At 46.6% G+C, this 17,911-nt stretch overlaps 1 protein-coding gene across 6 annotated transcripts in view; it reads right to left on the bottom strand.

Annotated features, from left to right (window-relative positions):
- The window catches only part of TNK2 (tyrosine kinase non receptor 2), a gene marked incomplete at its 3' end in the record, with an annotated part of 46,620 nt that extends 30,029 nt beyond the window's left edge, over positions 1-16,591 (bottom strand). For 5 of the 6 annotated variants that reach the window (XM_080801273.1, XM_080801275.1, XM_080801278.1 and 2 more), the window contains exon 1: positions 15,432-15,551. Of the gene's footprint in view, positions 1-15,431; positions 15,552-16,553 lie in introns of those variants that run through there. The other variant, XM_080801274.1, reaches the window with a different exon arrangement.
- Between the last annotated feature and the right edge of the window lie 1,320 nt (positions 16,592-17,911).

The following is a 17,911-nucleotide window of genomic DNA, read 5'->3' as shown; positions in this document are numbered from 1 at the left end:
TACTGGGACTTATCAAGATAAAAAGCTTTTGCACAGCAAAGAAAACAGTCGACAAAACCAAAAGACAACCAAATGAATGGGGGAAGATATTTGCAAATGACTATCAGATAAAGGGCTAGTATCCAAAATCTATAAAGAACTTATCAAACTCAACACCCAAAGAACAAATAATCCAATCAAGAAATGGGCAGAAGACATGAACAGACATTTCTCCAAAAAAGACATCCAAATGGCCAATAGACACATGAAAAAATACTCAACATCACTCAGCATCAGGGAAATCAAATCAAAACCACAATGAGATACCACCTCACGCCAGTCAGAATGGCTAAGATTAACAAGTCAGGAAATGACAGATGCTGGTGAGGATATGGAGGAAGGGGAGCCCTCCTACATTGTTGGTGGGAATGCAAGCTGGTGCAGCCACTCTGGAAAGCAGTATGGAGGTTCCTCAAAAAGTTGTAAATAGAGCTACCCTACGACCCAGCAACTGCACTACTGGGTATTTACCCCAAAGATACAAATGTAGTGATCTGAAGGGGCATGTGCACCCCAATGTTTATAGCAGCAATGTCCACAATAGCCAAACTGTGGAAAGAGCCCAGATGTCCATCGACAGATGAATGGATAAAGAAGATGTGGGGGGTGTGGGGGTGTGTGTGTGTACACATACACAATGGAATACTACTCAGCCACCGAAAAATGGATTCTTGCCATTGGCAACGACATGGATGGAACTAGAGGGTATTAGGCTAGGCGAAGTAAGTCAACCCAAGAAAGACAATTATCATATGATCCCACTGATATGTGGAATTTAAGAACCAAGGCAGAGGATCATAGGGGAGGAGAGGAAAAAATAAAACAAGATGAAATCAGAGAGAGAGACAAACCAGAAAAGACTCTTAATCATAGGAAACAAACTGAGGGTTGCTGGAGGGGAAGTGGGTGGAGGGATGGGGTGGAGGTGATGGACACTAAGGAGGACATGTGATGTAATGAGCACTGGGTGCTATATAAGACTGATGAATCGGGACACCTGGATGGCTCAGTTGATTAAGCAACTGCCTTCAGCTCAGGTTGTAATCCCAGAGACCTGGGATCAAGGCCAGCACTGGGCTCCTTGCTCAGAGGAGAGCCTACTTCTCCCTCTGCCTGCCACTCCCCCTGCTTATGCGCTCTCGCTCTCTCTCTGACAAATAAATAAAATTAAAGAAAAAAAAAAAAGGCTGTTGAATCACTGAACTCCACCGCTGAAACTAATAATACACTATATGTTAACTGAATTTAAATTTAAAAAAAAATTATTTAGAAAGATACTTGCCCTTCCCTAGACCTACTCCCTCCTTTAATTTTAATGTCTCTGAGCTATTCTCTTCGTGATGGTTCTTCTCTTTGTCTACATGATGACACATTCCTCAAGACCCATGTCATCTCCTCTGTAAACTGCCATTTCCTACCCCCAAATGTTTTTTTTGCCATTCTTTCTGTTACTGTTAAAATGATATTTGAAAACAGGAATGGTATAAACATATAATAGAGTTCACCCTTGAACAACATGGGTTTGAATAAGGCAGCTCCACTTATATGTGGATTTTTTCCCATAAATATGGTACGGTACTGGAAGTATATTTTCTCTTCCTTATGATTTTTAGTAACATTTTCTTTTCTCCAACTTACTTTGTTCTAAGAATACTGTATACAATACATACAGCATATAAAATATGTGCTGACTGCTTATGTTATTAATTAATTTTTCCAGTTAAAAGTAGGCTATCAGTAGGTAAGTTTTGGGGGAGTCAAAAGTTACGTGCAGATTTTCAACTATGTGACAGGGGTCAGCAGCCCCAACCCCAAAATTGTTTAAGAGTCAACTACAGTATAGTACATGTGAAAAACAGCCAAATGAACTTGAAAATGTTTAATTATCCATCATGTTCTGATCCTTAATGGGTATTCTTATAATAATCTGTATTGGTACAGAATTCTACTGAGAGTTCTACACACAAACCTCTACTGTGGTTTGTACCTTGTAAAGTCACCATCTGTTTTCATCTGTCAGCCTGAAGGCAGAAGCCAGCAAGGTACCTGGCCAAGAGAGTTTGCTGAAAGGAACTTCAAACCCATAAGATGGACCCTGGAGAAAGGAAGGCTGCCTTACTTCCAGCAGATACCAGGAATAAGGCTCACTGTCTCCCCCCTCTCCACCCACCCTGGCTTTGCTCCCTCCCAGTATTTCTAATCCAGAAAAGCAAGCACCTTTGCGGACAGAGGGGCTGCCAATCTCATTACAGCCCCTCCTGTCCCAGAACCACTAAGCTACTTTACTCCCACAAAGCCGGTTCAGCACCTGGGAGGACACGGGCAGTCCCTCTGGCAGAGAGAGCCCAGAATCGGCCTTCTGGAGAAGGCTGCAGGGACAGCTGGAGTACACACACCGTAGCGTTAATGGGAAGGAAGTCCAGTTTGTCAGGCATCCCAGCCTTACCAAGGTGGGGGGAAGGCAGGGCACAGAAGCAGATACAGGGACCCGCTAAGCCTCATCATCTTCGACTGCAGCAGAGGTGTGACTTCCAGAGAAGAAAGGAAAGAATCTGACTGAACACCACTGCACAGACCCCCATCAAACTCAACACCTCCCCACTTGTACCAACTTAGTCTTCAAAGTATTCTGGTGCTGTTTCATGCTCCAGAAGCTCAAGAGTGGCCTGCCAACCCTGACACCCAGAGACAGGACCCTGAGAGCCTTAACACGTTCCTGAAGCATTCCTCCCACCAACAGAACACCACCCATGTGTGGTAGAGGATAAATTCCAGCAGCTGTCTGGGTTTTGTGCACACGGACCCCAGGCACGTCCTGGTGCCAGCGCTGGGATGCGGGTTCTGCAGAGGGCCATCTCTTGCCAATCCTCTGGCCCAGGCATCGTCACCACAGCACCAGTGATGCAGTGACTCCCGGGGAGGGAGGAAGGAGGCAGTCCAACTGCTGGCAGCCAGCCACTCCCAGAGCTCTTCCAGGGCTGGTCCTTGCCTAGTTCTCCGCCTGCCGCCTGCCGGCTCAGTCCTCGCCCCACCCCCACCCCTTCAGCAAGAGCCTAGAGCTGAAGGGGCCCATTGTTGAGCCCTGGAGGTGGGGTGGGGAAAGAAGCCAGGGCTGGGACTGGTAGAGCATTTATTCTGCAAGAGGGACTGCTGGTCCCCTCTGGACCACATCCATAACCAGAACCCCAGGAGCTAGCAACACCCAGTGCAGGACAGGCGGCAGGGCGCAGGAAAGGAAGAGTCTGAACCTGGAAGCAAAAGAAATGTTGAACTACTTCCCACCCACTATATCCTGCCTCTCCACTTTAGCAATAACGGAACTGAGAACCTGAAAGGGAAGGGACTTGCCCAGTTCAAAGCACTCACAGGGCTATCATCTGGACCTGGGGGAGTGATTCTTTTCTAGCCACAGAGAGGCAGCCATGTCAAGCCAGGAAGGAGTAAAGATGAGGGGCCAGGAGAGGAGACCTGCTTTATTAAGAGACACAGCAAATAGGAGACAGGCAGAGAAAGGTAGAACATGGTGTTCTCACACCAAGCTGAGGCCATTGGCTCCAGGGCTCCCAGGAGGCACCATTGCTGAAGGAAGAGACCAGGCCAAAGCTCTTACTCCAACCCGCTCCTCAGTCACTTACCATGTACCTACTACATGCTCACCCTGTGTAAGGGTTTGGGGGAAATAAAAAGGCAGGAGAAGTTACAGTCTGCGTTCTCAAGAAGACACTATGTGCAGGTTTTGTGGTTTTTTTTTTAATGGAAAGCAATGGATTTTTTTTTTTTAAGCAATGGATTTTTTGTTAATCAATTTATTTTTAATAATCTCTACACCCAGTATGGGGTTCAAACTCAAGATCCCAAGATCAAGAGATGGATGCTTACCCCACTGTGCTAGCCAGGTGCCCCTATGTACAGGTTCTTTAAAAGTTTTATCTAGAGGTGCCTGGGTAGCTCAGTGGGTTAAGCATCTGACTCCATCTCAGTTTGGGTCTTGACCTAATTAATTAGCTCTAATGATCTTGATCTAAGATCTAATTATCTTTTTTTTAAAAAAGATTTTATTTATTTACTCGACAGAGATCACAAGTAGGCAGAGAAGCAGGCAGAGAGAGAGAGAGGAGGAAGCAGGCTCCCTGCTGAGCAGAGAGCCCGATGCGGGGCTCGATCCCAGGACCCTGGGATCATGACCTGAGCCGAAGGCAGAGGCTTTAACCCACTGAGCCACCCAGGCACCCCTAAGATCTAATTATCTTGATCTAATTATTAATTTAATTTAAAAACAAAAAGCTTTATCTGCATTGACTGATTACAAACCTCCCCTTACTACCCTGCATTATCCCTGTTTTACAGATGAGAAAACTGAGGTTTGGAGAGGTGACCAGGGTCACGCAGAGAGTAAGAGAGAAAGCCAGAACTCAGCTCCTATACAGCTGCACACTGAATTTCTTGGCTCAAAGATGCGGGCCCACAGAGTCCTATCATTAAAAATATACTGAATTGGGGCGCCTGGGTGGCTCAGTCATTAAGTCTCTGCCTTTGGCTCAGGTCATGATCCTAGGGTCCTGGGATTGAGCCCCGTATCGGACTCCCAACTTGGCCCCTCTCCTGCTTTCCCTGCTTGTGTTTCCTCTCTCACTGTGTCTCTGTCAAATAAATAAATAAAATCTTTTTAAAAAAACCATATATATGTATACACACACACACACACACACACACACACACACACACACTGAATGAATTCAGGGATTCTGTGAGGAAGTTTAAAGAGAGGATAGAGGTTTCAGAAAAAGACAGGAGATTGCATACCCACACATAGTTCCACTCCTTCCCGAAGCCCCACCAAAACTACAACTTTAAAAAGAGAAAATAAAAACTTTAAGAGAAATTTTTTGAACAGCAGAAGTCCCTAAGGATGGGAAGGACAGCAGAAGAAAGAACCACAACAAAATTTTGGAAGCTGGAAAGCAGCTGGGCCAGTGACAAGTGGGAGCCAAGCTGAGAAAAGTCACAACAAAAGTTAGATGAGAAGCATCTAACTGACCCCACAGAAACCTCAAACAGCTTGGGAAATGGAAGTCTCAAAAACCTCTCCAAGAGGAAGAGGTGGCAGAGAGTAAAGTGCTAAAAATATAGAGTATTACTTAAAAGCTATTTAAGAAGCAGTAAGACACCCCCCACCCCCACACCGTACAAAGCCACTGGGTTACTATCCTTCTACCATCCTGCAAAAGGCAGGGATTCCCCTAGAGGGGATAAATGGAACATCCCTTCAGGCACAGAGGGCCCGACTGGAGAATGGGGGAGGGGAGGAAAGGGGGGGGAGGGGTGTGCACGCGCATGCGTGCACGCACACTACATCAAAAATAATGAAAGCACACATAGATGTTGAGATCCCAGTCCCCTTCTTTACTTCTTCCTCGAACATGGAGCCTGGCTTCCACCTCTTGGCAGGAGACAAGAGTGTCTTTTCTGGACAGTGCCTGGGTGGTTCAATCATTAAGCGGCTGCCTTCAGCTCAGGTCATGATCCCAGAGTCCTGGGATCAAGCCCCATATGGAGCTCCCTGCTTGGCGGGAAGCCTGCTTCTCCCTCTTCCACTCTCCCTGCTTGTGTTCCCTCTCTTGCTGTGTCTCTGTCAAATAAATACATATTTTTTTTAATTTATTAAAAAAACAAAAACAGCGTCTTTTCTGGTGACTCTGACCACATCAAGAAATACATAAAGATACAAACACCAGTTCTCAACAAATGGCCCATCCAGGTCACCACACAAAGGAGCTCCATCAACAAGCCCATCCAGTGCTGCAGCTTCCCCCCCTCAGCTGAGAGCAGACAACACAAAATCACCAGACACCCAAGGCAAGCCTCTAACACGGAAGAGAGAGAGCAAAATACATAGGAAAAGACAACCAAGAGGAAACAAACTATGCAGGAGAAGAAAATTTCAGACAAAAAAACGCTCATTAATATATATTCAGAGAGACAAGATATTGTCTTTCTGGATATTATTGGGGGGGCAGTTACAAACACAGTAGGTGACATACAAAATTCAACAGATGCATCCCCACTCCAACCAGCAGAGTTTGGCCCACAGCAGGTGCTCACTCATAGTATCTACTGAATGGATAAATGAAGTAGTGATTCTCAAACTTTAATGCACACAGATCACCCAGGACCTTGTTAAAATGCAGATTCAGATAACATGGATATGAGGTACGCCCTAAGATTCTCCATTTCTAACAAGCTCCCAAATGACACATGGTTTGGTCCAGCAGACCACACTCTGGGACGCAAGGGTCTTCTGGAGCTGTTCTTTGCACTGGCTAGGCATTAAAATTACTTGGAGCTAGTAGACTGTCCACATGGCAGCCCCACCCACTGAGACTCTAATCAACTTGGCCTAGATGAGACTGAGACATAGCTTAAAGCCTCTCCAGATGAATCCAGACCAGAGTTGAGAACCAATGCTCCACAGAAAGCCTGTAATTGTGTCAATCATTTGACCTGGCCAGAACTGTCCTGTTCTCCCATGTTCTCTCCCACTGTTGACACTGACCACTCTTTCTGAAGGCCCTTCTCACCGTGGCCATGAGCATCAGTTTACGGGATGACTTACTACACTGATGATGCTTCTCAATTCTGTGTAAGTCCTGTTAACGTCAGTGGATGGAGAAATCATTCTACTGAATTCCCAAGATATTCATTCTGAGAATGTTATCCTTATTAGATTCTCACACTTACCCTAACCTTCCTAATTTCTTTGTTACTTTGGACCTTAAAACTTTTAGGTTAAGCCCTTTTAGGGAGGAGTTTTTTGTTTGTTTTAGTGAAATGTGGATATTTTCCTAACCAAAAGTCCTAATTCATTTTCCCAATGGTCCTATTACTAAAGTAGAATTTAGTAGTTTTGTGTCTATCTCATCCATGCCAAACATGGGATAAAATAATATCAACAGACATTTACAGCTATCAAAATTGCTAAAATTACAATAGAAGGGATGGAGGATAAGTTCAGGTCTTTCACAATAAAGAGCAAAAGACATAAAAGATGGCAAAAAAGAGAGAAAGAAATAAAACCAGATGATCAGTACAAGAAGGTCCAATATCTAAACAAAAGGAGTTCAGAGGAGAGAGGGGAGGGAGGGAAATGACCAAAATAATATAAGAAAACTTCCCAGACCTGAAGTACAAGCTTCCAAATCAAAAGGGTTCACTGAGCATACAGCACAAGATGAAAACAGACCCACAATGAGCTACATAATTAGGAAATCATTAGGAAACAGAATACTGGAGATAAAGACAAGATCTTACATACTTCTGGGCAAGGGAAAGGGTCCCACATAGGTCCCACACAGGATGTGGAGTGACTTTAGACTTCAGTGTTAACTCTAAAACCTAAATGTAATATCCTCAAGATGCCAAAGGAAGGCAATTTCCTACCTAGACCTTTACATTCACCTGACTGAGTTTCTATTATTGTGTCTTCTAGTTCACCAAGTTTTTCTTCTGCAGTGTCTAATCTGTCTTTAATTCCATTCAGTTTATTTTTTCATCTCATGCAATGTAGTTATTTTTTTATTTATTTGAGAAAAAGAGAGAGAGGGAGAGCACAAAGGGAGAATAAGGGGGAGAAGCAGACTACCTGCTGAGCAGATAGCCTGACATGAGGCTCAATTCCAGGACCTGAGCTGAAGGCAGATGCTTAACTGACTGAGCCACCCAGAAGCCCCTCATACAATGTAGTTTTTATTCTAGAAGTTCAATTATAATCTCTCAAAAAATACATTTTTTAGGAGTACCTGGGTAGCTCAGTCAGTTAAGCATCTCAGGGTTGTGAGGTAAAGCCCCATACTGGGCACAGAGCTTACTTAGAGAAAAAAAAAAAGATGACAGCAGATTTCCTATAGAAATGGAAATGAGAAGACAGTGCCAAAATATTATTTAAGTACTGAAAGAATAAACTAATGACCTAGAATTCTAGTCCAATGGAAATCTTTTTTAAGACTGGTGGTGCCTGGGTGGCTCAGTTGGTTAGGCATCTACCTTTGGCTCGAGTCATTATCCCAGGGTCCTGGGATCAAGCCCCACACTGGGGTCTGCTCACCAGGGAGTCTGCTGCTCCCTCTGCCCTCCACCCTGCTCATGTTCTCTCTCTCTCTCAAATAAATAAAATCTTTAAAAAGAAAAAATAGGGCGCCTGGGTGGCTCAGTGGGTTGAGCCTCTGCCTTCGGTTCTGGTCATGATCTCAGGGTCCTGGGATCGAGTCTTGCATCGGGCTCTCTGCTTGATGGGGAGCCTGCTTCCTCCTTTCTCTCTCTGCCTGCCTCTCTGCCTACTTGTGATTTCTCTCTGTCAAATAGATAAATAAAATCTTAAAAAAAAAAAAAAGATTCAATTTCCATTATTAAAAAACAAAAGAAAAAAAAGAAAAAGAAAAAGAAAAAATAAAGACTAAATAAACTTTTTAAACCTACAAAAGCTGAAAGAATTCATCACCAGCAGACCTGCTGGTGGACTAAAAGAAGTCCTTCAGATAGAAGTCCTTCAGATAGAAGGAAAATAATACCGTACAGAAATATGGATCTATGTAAAGAAATGAAGCACAAAGAGGGGCACCTGGGTGGCTCAGTCAGATGAGCATCCAACTCTTAGTTTCTACTCAGGTCATGATCTGCAGGTTGTGAGATCAAGTCCCTGGTCAGGCTCCACACTCAACAGAGTCTGCTTCAGATTCTTTCCCTCTCCCTCACCCTGCCCACCCCACGCCTCCTCTTGCTCATGGTTTCTCTCTCTCTCAAATAAGTAAATAAATAAAATTTTAAAGAAGAATAGGGGGCACCTGGGTGGCTCAGTTGGTTAAGCATCTCCCTTTGGCTCAGGTCATGAGCTCAGGGTTTTGGGATCAAGTACCACATCAGGCTGTGCTCAGCAGGTAGTCTGTTTCTCCCTTTCTCTCTGCCCCTCCTCCCCCAGCCCTTGTGCACTCTCTCTCTCTCCCAAGTAAGTAAAATCTTAAAAAAAAAAAAAAAAAAAAAGAGGGGCACCTGTGTGGCTCAGTCAGTTAAGCACCTGCCTTCAGCTCAGGTCATGATCTCAGCGTCTTGGGATTGAGCCCCACAACTAGCTCCCTGATCAGTGGGGAGCCTGCTTCTCCCTCTCCCTCTGCTCCTCCCCACCCGCTTGTTTGCTCTCTCTCTGAAATAAATAATAAATAAATAAATCTTGAAGAAAGGAAGGAAAAGAAAAAAGAAAGTAAGTGAAGTGAAGCACTGGAAATAGCAACTACATGGGTAAATAGTTTAGATGTTTTTATGATTTAGATTACTTTAAAAGATAAATTGACTGTTTAAACAAAAATAAGATGAGTATAGTGTGGGTTTACAAAGTGTATAAGAGTAATTTTTGACAACAGCATAAACGGAGAGAAATAAAAATTTTATACTATTATCTATTTATACTATTACTAATAAAAATATGCGTATTTATACTTGAAGGCAGACTATAAGTTAAAGATGTATATTGTGACTCCCATAGACAGTACAAGAAAACTGTCCTTATAAACATAAAAGCACTCTTAATTATAGGAAACTAACTGAGGGATGCTGGGGTGGGTGGGGAGAGGGATGGAGTAACTGGGTGATGGGCATTAAAGAGGGGACATGATTTAATGAGCACTGGGTATTACATGCAACTGAAGAATTACTGAACTTTACATTTGAAACTAATGATACACTATATTTTAACTAACCGAATTTAAGTAAAAAAAAAAAAAGATGCAAAATTCTTTTTTTTTTAAGATTTTATTTATTTATTTGTCAGAGAGAGAGAGAGTACAAGCAGGGGCAGTGGCAGGCAGAGGGAAAAGCAGGCTCTCCGCTAAGCAGGGAGCCCAATGCAGGACTTGGTCCCATGACCCTGGGACCATGAACTGAGCCAAAGGCAGATAGATGCTTAACCAACTGAGCCACATAGACATCCCTAGATGCAAAGTTCTTTTTTTTTTTTTTAACTTTTTGTGTACTTTTTTTTTTTAAGAGATTTTATTTATTTATTTGAGAGAGTGAGAATGGGAAAGAGAGAGCATGAGAGGGGAGAGGTCACAGGGACAAGCAGACTCCCTGCTCAGCAGAGAGCCTGATGTGGGACTTGATCCCGGGAGTCCGGGATCATGACCTGAGTCGAAGACAGTTGCTTAACCAACTGAGCCATGCAGGTGCCCCTAGATGCAAAATTCTTAACAAATTCTTTAGCATATAGAATCCAACAATACATTTAAAGACTAATACACCATGACCAAGTGGAGTTTGTCCTAGGAATGCAAAGCTGGTTTAACATTTGAAAATCAGTTTCAACAAATCAGTTACTTCAACGTATTAACAAACTAAAAAAGAAAATCCTACAGTCACAGGAAAAAAACATTTAACAAAAGCAAAACAGGAATAGAAGGAGCTTCTTCAACCCGATAAAGATCATATATGAAAAACCTACAACTAACATCATGCATAATGGTGAAATACTGAATGTCTTCCCCTGAAGATCAGGAACAAGTACTCTCATCTTCTATTCAACCTTATCCCAGAGGATATAGCCAGTGCAATCAGACAAGAAAAAGAAGTAATTATCAGGCATAAGGAATAGAAAGGAAGAAGTAAAATTGTCATTATTAGCAAATGAAGTGGCAGTCTATGTATAAAATCCAACGGAAGCTACAAAAAAGTTACTAGAATACATTTAACAGGTGGTAGGATGCAAGGTCAATATACGAAAATCAGTTGTGTTTATATATATACTAACAACAAACAATAGGAAGTTGAAATTTAAAAATACCATTTTATAGCAGCATTACTGACAACAGCCAAAAAGTGAAAGCAACCACCAGTAAATGAATAGAGAAACAAGATGTGGTATATTCTCACCATGGATTATTATTCAGCCTTAAAAGAGAAGGAAATCCTAACACATGGTACAACATGGATGAACCCCGAATACACTGTGTATGGTAAGTGAAAAAAGCCAGTCACCAAAGGACAAATACTGTGTGATTCTATGCCTATGAGGTATTTAGAAGAGTCAAATTCACAAAGACAAAGTAGAACATGGTTCCAAGGGCTGGGGCGGAGGGGGAATGGAGAGCTATTGTTTAATAGGCAGACTTTCAATTTTGCAAGATGAAAAGTTCTGGAGATAGATGGTGGTGATAGTTGCACAACAATGTGAATGTACCTAACACTATGGAACTATACCCTGAAAGACGCTTAAAATGGTAAATTTTATGTTATATATATTTTACTACAGTTAAATAAAAAAGCCAAATACCATGTAAAAAATACCATTTACAATAACATAAAAAAATACACAATACTTAAGTATATCTGACAAAAGATGTGAAAGAGCTGTATAAACTACAAAACATTGGTGAAAATCTTAAAAATCCAATACAGACATACACATTGTTTATTGGTGAGAAGGTTCAATATTGATAAGATAATGGATACCTCCCCAAATTCATTATACATTCAACACAATCCCAATCAAAATCCCAGTGGGCTTTCTGGTAGAAATTAACAAATGAATTCTAAAATGCATAGGGAAGTGCAAAGAATGTGGAATAACTAAAACAATTTTGAAAAGGAAGAACAAAATTCAAGATCTTACCCTGATTTCGAGATATTCCATAATCTAAAGTGATCAAGATAGTGTGGTACTAGGATAAAGACAGACAAATTGATCAATGGAACAAAAAGAGAGTCCAGAATTACATCTACCCATACACAGACACTGATATTTGACAAAGGTGCAAAAGGCAATTCCACGGAAAGACAAGTCTTTTCAACAAATGGTGGTGGAATAGCTGAATCTCCACAAGCAAAAAGCTGAACTTCAATTCCTACCTTGCACCATATACAAGAATTAACTCCAAATGGATCACAGACCTAAATGCAAAACCGTAACTATAAACCTTCTAGAAGGGGGCACCAGGCTGGCTCAGCCAGTAGTGTGACTCTTGATCTTGGGACTGTGAGTTCAAGCCCCCACGCTGGGTGTAGAGATTACTTAAAAACAAAATCTTTAAAAATAATAATAAATAAAACTTCTAGAAGAAAAATAGGAGAAAACCGTTGTGCTTGGGTTAGGCAAAGATTTCTTTTTTTTTTTTTTTTAATTTATTTATTTGAGAGAGAGAGATGACAAGTAGGCAGAGAGGCAGGCAGAGAGAGAGGGGGAAGCAGGCTCCCCGCTGAGCAGAGAGCCCGATGCGGGGCTCGATCCCAGGACCCTGAGACCACGACCCGGGCCGAAGGCGGAGGCTTAACCCACCGAGCCACCCAGGCGCCCCTAGGCAAAGATTTCTTGGACATGACACCAAAAGCAAAACCATAAAAGAACAAATTGTTAATAAAATTTTTTTTAAAAAATTGTTAAACTGGAGTTCATTAAAATTGAAAACTTCTGCTTGTCAAAAGACACTGTTAACAGAATTAAAATGCAAGCCAAAGACTGGAAGGAAATAATTGCAAATCAAACATACACAATCCCAACATATTCAACAAAGAGTCTGTATGCAGAATATATAAAGAACTCACAAAACTGAATATGAAAAAAAACCCACAACTGAAAAATGGGTAAACTATTTGTTTTTTTTTGTTTGTTTGTTTTTAAAAGATTATTTATTTATTTGACACAGAGAGAGCACGTGCACGCGCACAAGCAGGGGAAGGGGCAGAGGGAGAAGGACAAGCAGCCTTCCTGCTGAGCTGGGAGCCCGATGTCAGCTCGAACCCAGGACTCTGGGATCATGATCTGAGTTGAAGGCAGATGCTTAACAACTGAGCCACCCAGGTGCCCATGGGTAAACGATCCAAACAGATACATCCCCAGATATACAAATGGCAATCTAGCACATGAAAAGATGCTCAGTAATACTAGCAACTGGGGAAAGGCACATTAAAATCACAATGAGATAACCACTACAGACCTATTAGAATATCTAAAATTAAAGAGACTGATCACACCAAGTGTTGACAAAAAAGTGGACAAACTAAACTTTCATCCTCAGTTGGCAAGTATGTAAAATAGTACAGCCATTTTGGAAAACAGCCTGGCAATTTCTTTAAAAGTTAGAGGTATCCCTACCGTTATGACTCACAATTCCAGTCCTAAGGATTCACCAAAGAGAAATAAAAAAAAGATCTCCACAGAAAAACTAATACATATGTTCACAGTTTTATTTGTAATAACCAAAAACTAAAAAGAACCCATTAACAGGAGGATGGATAGACTGTGGTTTATACATACAATGGGATGTTACTCAGCAATCAAAAAGAATGAGTTACTGAAATACACAACATGAATGAATCTCAAAATAATTATGCTTAGTGGAAAAAAGCCAGGCAAAAAAAGGGAACACGCTGTCTGATTCCATTGACATAAAATTCCAGGTAATGCAGACTAACACAGAGAGACAGAAAGCAGACTGGTCCATGGCCTGGGGAAAAGGGAGAGCAAAGAAGGGGCAGGATGAAGGAATCGGGGAGGGGCACAAAAAACTTTTGGAAGTTTGGGAATAATGGGTATGTTCATTGTCTTGATTGTGGTGATGGCTTCCCAGATATACACATATATTAAAACTTATTGTTTTAAATATGTTCCATTCACTGTATATCATTATACCTCAACAAAGCTGTTATCAAAAACGAAAAGAATAAACACTTTTTCAGACTGAAGCACAAGGCAGAGGCTAATCTTGGACTTAGGAACCAGAGGACAATTTCTGGGAGCATGACACCTCCTCTCCAACCTCTGCCAGGAGGAGCCAGGGTCCCTGAGAAAACGGGGACCAGGCTGCCAGAGAGGCGTCTGAGCCCTCTACACTCAGGACAGAGTGTCCTGCACAGAAACTGGAGCCCAAAGACATTATCTTGCCCCGGGAGGTTACACAGCTAGTAAGTGGCCTAAACCTGGGTGCTTCTCCTCATCTACCACAAACTCAAAAAAGCTGACCTGAAATACAACAAAGATAAATGCTTGTGTGTATGTGTTTAGAACAGACAAGTCTCCCCACTGAAGCCAGAGAGCCAGAACCAGTCTGGCCATCCCAGAAGAGCCAGGCACCATGGACACAGCAGCTGAACTTTCAGTGCAGGAGTATTTGGGGGTGGCGGGGTGACAGGCAGGCGTGGGACAAAGCTGACAGTCGGCCTGGGCTTCGCGTGAGGAGCAGACTAACCGGCTCCTCCAGCAAGGTTCCAGCAGCCACCTGCAGAAGGCTTTGCCTGGCCCTCTGCCCCAACAAGAAAGCACTACCTCCACCCACACAGGCTCGGACAAGGGTCTGGGGGGGCCATCTCACTCCAAGACCACACTTTTGGTTGGGTCAAAGAAGGGACCCAGCTGAGGCCAGCAGCAACCCAGCACCCACCCTGACCCAAGGGCTAGAGAAGCAGGAACTCACGTGGTGCCAGGTAAGAGGTGAACAACCCTAGGAAGATGAGGTCCTTAAACCAGCCAACCAAGCCCCTCTGGGCCAGGAATCAGTAGGTCTGGCACCCAGGCCATGGGGGACCACAAATCTAGTCCCCATCCCTGCAAACCCCACTTCTAGGCTGGGCTAGGAGCTGGCCCGGGCTGGTACAGAATCCAGGATGCCGCAGCTGTCCCTCTGTCCACCTCCATGGGGTGAGGCTGAGTTCTGGGCCCCAGATGATGCCCAAAGTCCAGCAGTACGGACATCCCTTCCTCAACCACCCCTCCTGAGAGCCCACTCGGAGAAGGCCTCACCCGGCAGTTCTCTGCCCTTCTGTCCCTGTTCATCCTTGGCCCTGGGCCCTGGGTTATTAATCAGCTGTGACTAAAAGGTGTGATGGGAGCAGGTCAGGTTCGTGCTCAAGTCACGAGCGGCCACCCTCACATCTCAGATCACGTGGCAAAGAGGGTTCCTAGATAAGGTCCTGTTAATGCAATGCTGCCCCTTCCCTTTTATGGAATGTGTCTGGAGGACCTGAGGAAACCTGTGTTGATTGCACCATCCTGGCCCTGGCACGGAGGCACCCCATCAACAGGGGTAGACAGCTGGAGGGGTGACCACCTAGGCCTCTGCAACCTCAGCCTGGGGCTACCCCTCTCTGCCTTCTGCCCAGGCCTGGCAGCCGCCCAGACACTCTCATCTCCAGTCTAGACTCTAAGGAAATGCCCCATCACTCCAGTTGGCATTTTTAGTGGTTGGGGGAGGGATCCGGTCTTGCTGTTCAAAAACTGCACTGCTTCCTCCCTCCCCAGGTTTAAACACTGGAGAGGGGATGCGAGCAGTCCGGAGACCACCCTCTCCTGAAATAACTGCAGCCCCCTGCTTCAAAACACACCAACTCCCGCTGCGAAGAGAATTCGGTTTCCTTACCTGCTGCCTTCTGCTGCCTCCCCGCAGACACAGTTTCGATGAGGTCCAGGCTGCGGTGGCAGAAGATCCAGTAGGACACACTGCCTGCTCTCGCGCAGTGGGTTCCAACGCTCCGATCCCCAAACCCCTACATCTTGTGCTCCCCTCGACCCCGGAGCGATCCCAGTGCGGGGCAGCCGGCCTGCAGGTTACCACCTCCTCCTCCGCCGGCGCCTCCGGATCCTGGGCCCCTCAGGGGGCCCCTCTCCCTCCTGCGACCCCTTCTCGTCCAGGTATGTCTCCTGCACAGCCCGCACCACCTGTCCTTCCTGCACCCCAGGAAGCCAATTTGCTTCCTGCACCCCCAGGCGCCCCTCCCCCTCAGGCCCCTGGGGCCCCACAGGCCGGGCCCTCCCCACTAGCTCGAGTCTCTCCCGGCGTGCCGGGGCCGCTCCCAAGACCACCGCCTCCCGCCTGAGGTGCCCGCAGCTCTCCCAGTACCGTCCCCCCTGCTCCCCGGAACTTTCGAGCCCCTCCCCGCGCTCCCAGGAGCGGTCCCCGAACTCGGAGAGCGGCTCCGGCTGCTGCAGCAGCCTGCGTGGGCTCCCCTCCCCCTGCTCCTGCACCCCGGCGCGGGCCTCCCCACGCTCCTGCACTGCGGGGCTGCCTCCCCCCTTTTCCTGGTGCTGCTTGCGGGGCCCCAGCCCCTCCTCCTGCACCACCGGCCAGCCCGCCGAGCCCGTCCACCGCGGCGGGCGCCTCCAGTCCGCGCCGTCCGACAGACCCCACACCACCCCCAGGCTGGGCTCCCGGCCACGGCCGCCCCGTTCCTGCACCCCCGGGCCCACCCCGCCCTCCTCCTGCACCGCCGGACCCACGCCCCCCTGCTCCTCCACGCCGAGCTTCAGCCCGCGGAGCAGCTGCGGGCCCCAGCTGAGAACCCCGACCCGCTGTGGCTGCTGCTCCGGCAGCGCCGGGCTGAGCCCACCGCGCTCTTCCTGCGCTCCCCGCCCGACGCCCCCCGCCCGCACTGCCCAGCGCACTCGCCTGCCCCCAAGAGGCCGCGCGGTCCCACCCCTCCAGATGGTGCTGCCCTCGGCGCGCGCTCACACCGCCCCCCGCCCGGCTCCTTCCGCCCCGTACCCCTGGGGAGGGGGCTGCGCGTTGGCGCCCCCTCGGGTTCCGCGGCCACCCCCACGTCCCAGGCCTGCCTCCTAGCCCTGGCCTCCCGGCGTCGACGTCCGCCCGCTGGGCGCCGCGCCCAGCGCCGGCCCCCGCAGGTGCTGCGGCCCCGCGCGCCGGCCCGCGAGCCAGGAGCGCCCGCCCTCCCGCCTGAGTTCCTGGAGCCCGCCTGCGCGTGCGCCGCCCCAGGGGGGCGGGGTCCGGCGGGGTTGGCCCGCCCTCTTAAGGGGGCCAGGTCTCGCTTGCTCCTCCCCTCTTTCCATTCTTCAGTCCCACCACCAATCCCTCCCTCTTCTTCTCGCGGCAGGAATCTCCCCGCCCCAGATCCACCTTGCGCCTTCTTAGGTGCCTACAGGCAGAGGTGAAGCCGAAGGTAGGGAGTTCACACTGAGACTTTGCAGTCAACCAGGCCCAGTGGAGGAGCACTGAAACAGGAGTCTCGAATTCTCAGTAGCAGCAGTTCAGCTGCTGCCGACTTACCTTGTGAACGGTATGAAAAGTCACTTCCATCTGGTCTCAGTTGCTTTGTTTCTAAAATGGGGAGGCTGGATTGGAAAGTTTCCAAGGCCACAGTCCAGTGAGTGTTTGCAGAGCGGACTCATCTCTCAGCAGGAGCCCAGAGGCCTGGGAACCTGGGACACCCCCATCCTTTCCCTGGGGCCAAGGGAGGACATTTCAACAAGGGAGAGATGGTTTCAGGCCTGTGACACTTCCTTTCCTGGCAAAGGGGCCTTCCTCCCTCCTGCCCCGCTCCCTCTTGGGTATTCTCCTCCCTGTAGCCACAAAGAAGGAGAAAATTCAGACCTCATCCTCCCAGTGGTAGTGCAGCCCTCAGACCCAGATCCTAGCTAGCTGAAGGCAGCCTTGAGCCATGGTGCCTAGAACCCAAAAGCTTAAGGCCATTTGGCACTGTTACTGACTACCTCATCTATGAAATGGGTACAATAATAAAACAAGCCCAAAGAGAACTGTCCCAAGGATTAGACATCAACAATCCGTGTAAGGATGGCTCTTTCAGCACCCCTATTGTCGGGCATTGGGCCCCAGGGCCCTGGCCAGAGGGCAGAAGAGCAATGAAAAAGGGATGGGTTCCAGACACATATGGGGGGCTGGATGGGGTGGATTTGCATCATGGTGTCTTGCCCTCTGAAGTAGGCAGGGCAACTTTCCACTAAATGATTTTTTTTAAAGATTTTTTATTTTTGAGAGAGTGAGAAAGAGGGCAGAGCATAAGCAGGGGGAGGGGCTGAGGGAGAGGGAGAGAATCTCAAGCTGCCTCCTGCTAAGCACAGAGCCCAGTGCAAGGCTTGATCCCACGC

Source organism: Martes martes, assembly GCF_963455335.1.
Source record: "Martes martes genome assembly, chromosome: 1".
Taxonomy (NCBI): Eukaryota; Metazoa; Chordata; class Mammalia; order Carnivora; family Mustelidae; genus Martes; species Martes martes.
The sequence above is the reverse complement of the archived record's forward strand: the minus strand, read 5'-3'. Positions and strand labels throughout refer to the sequence as shown.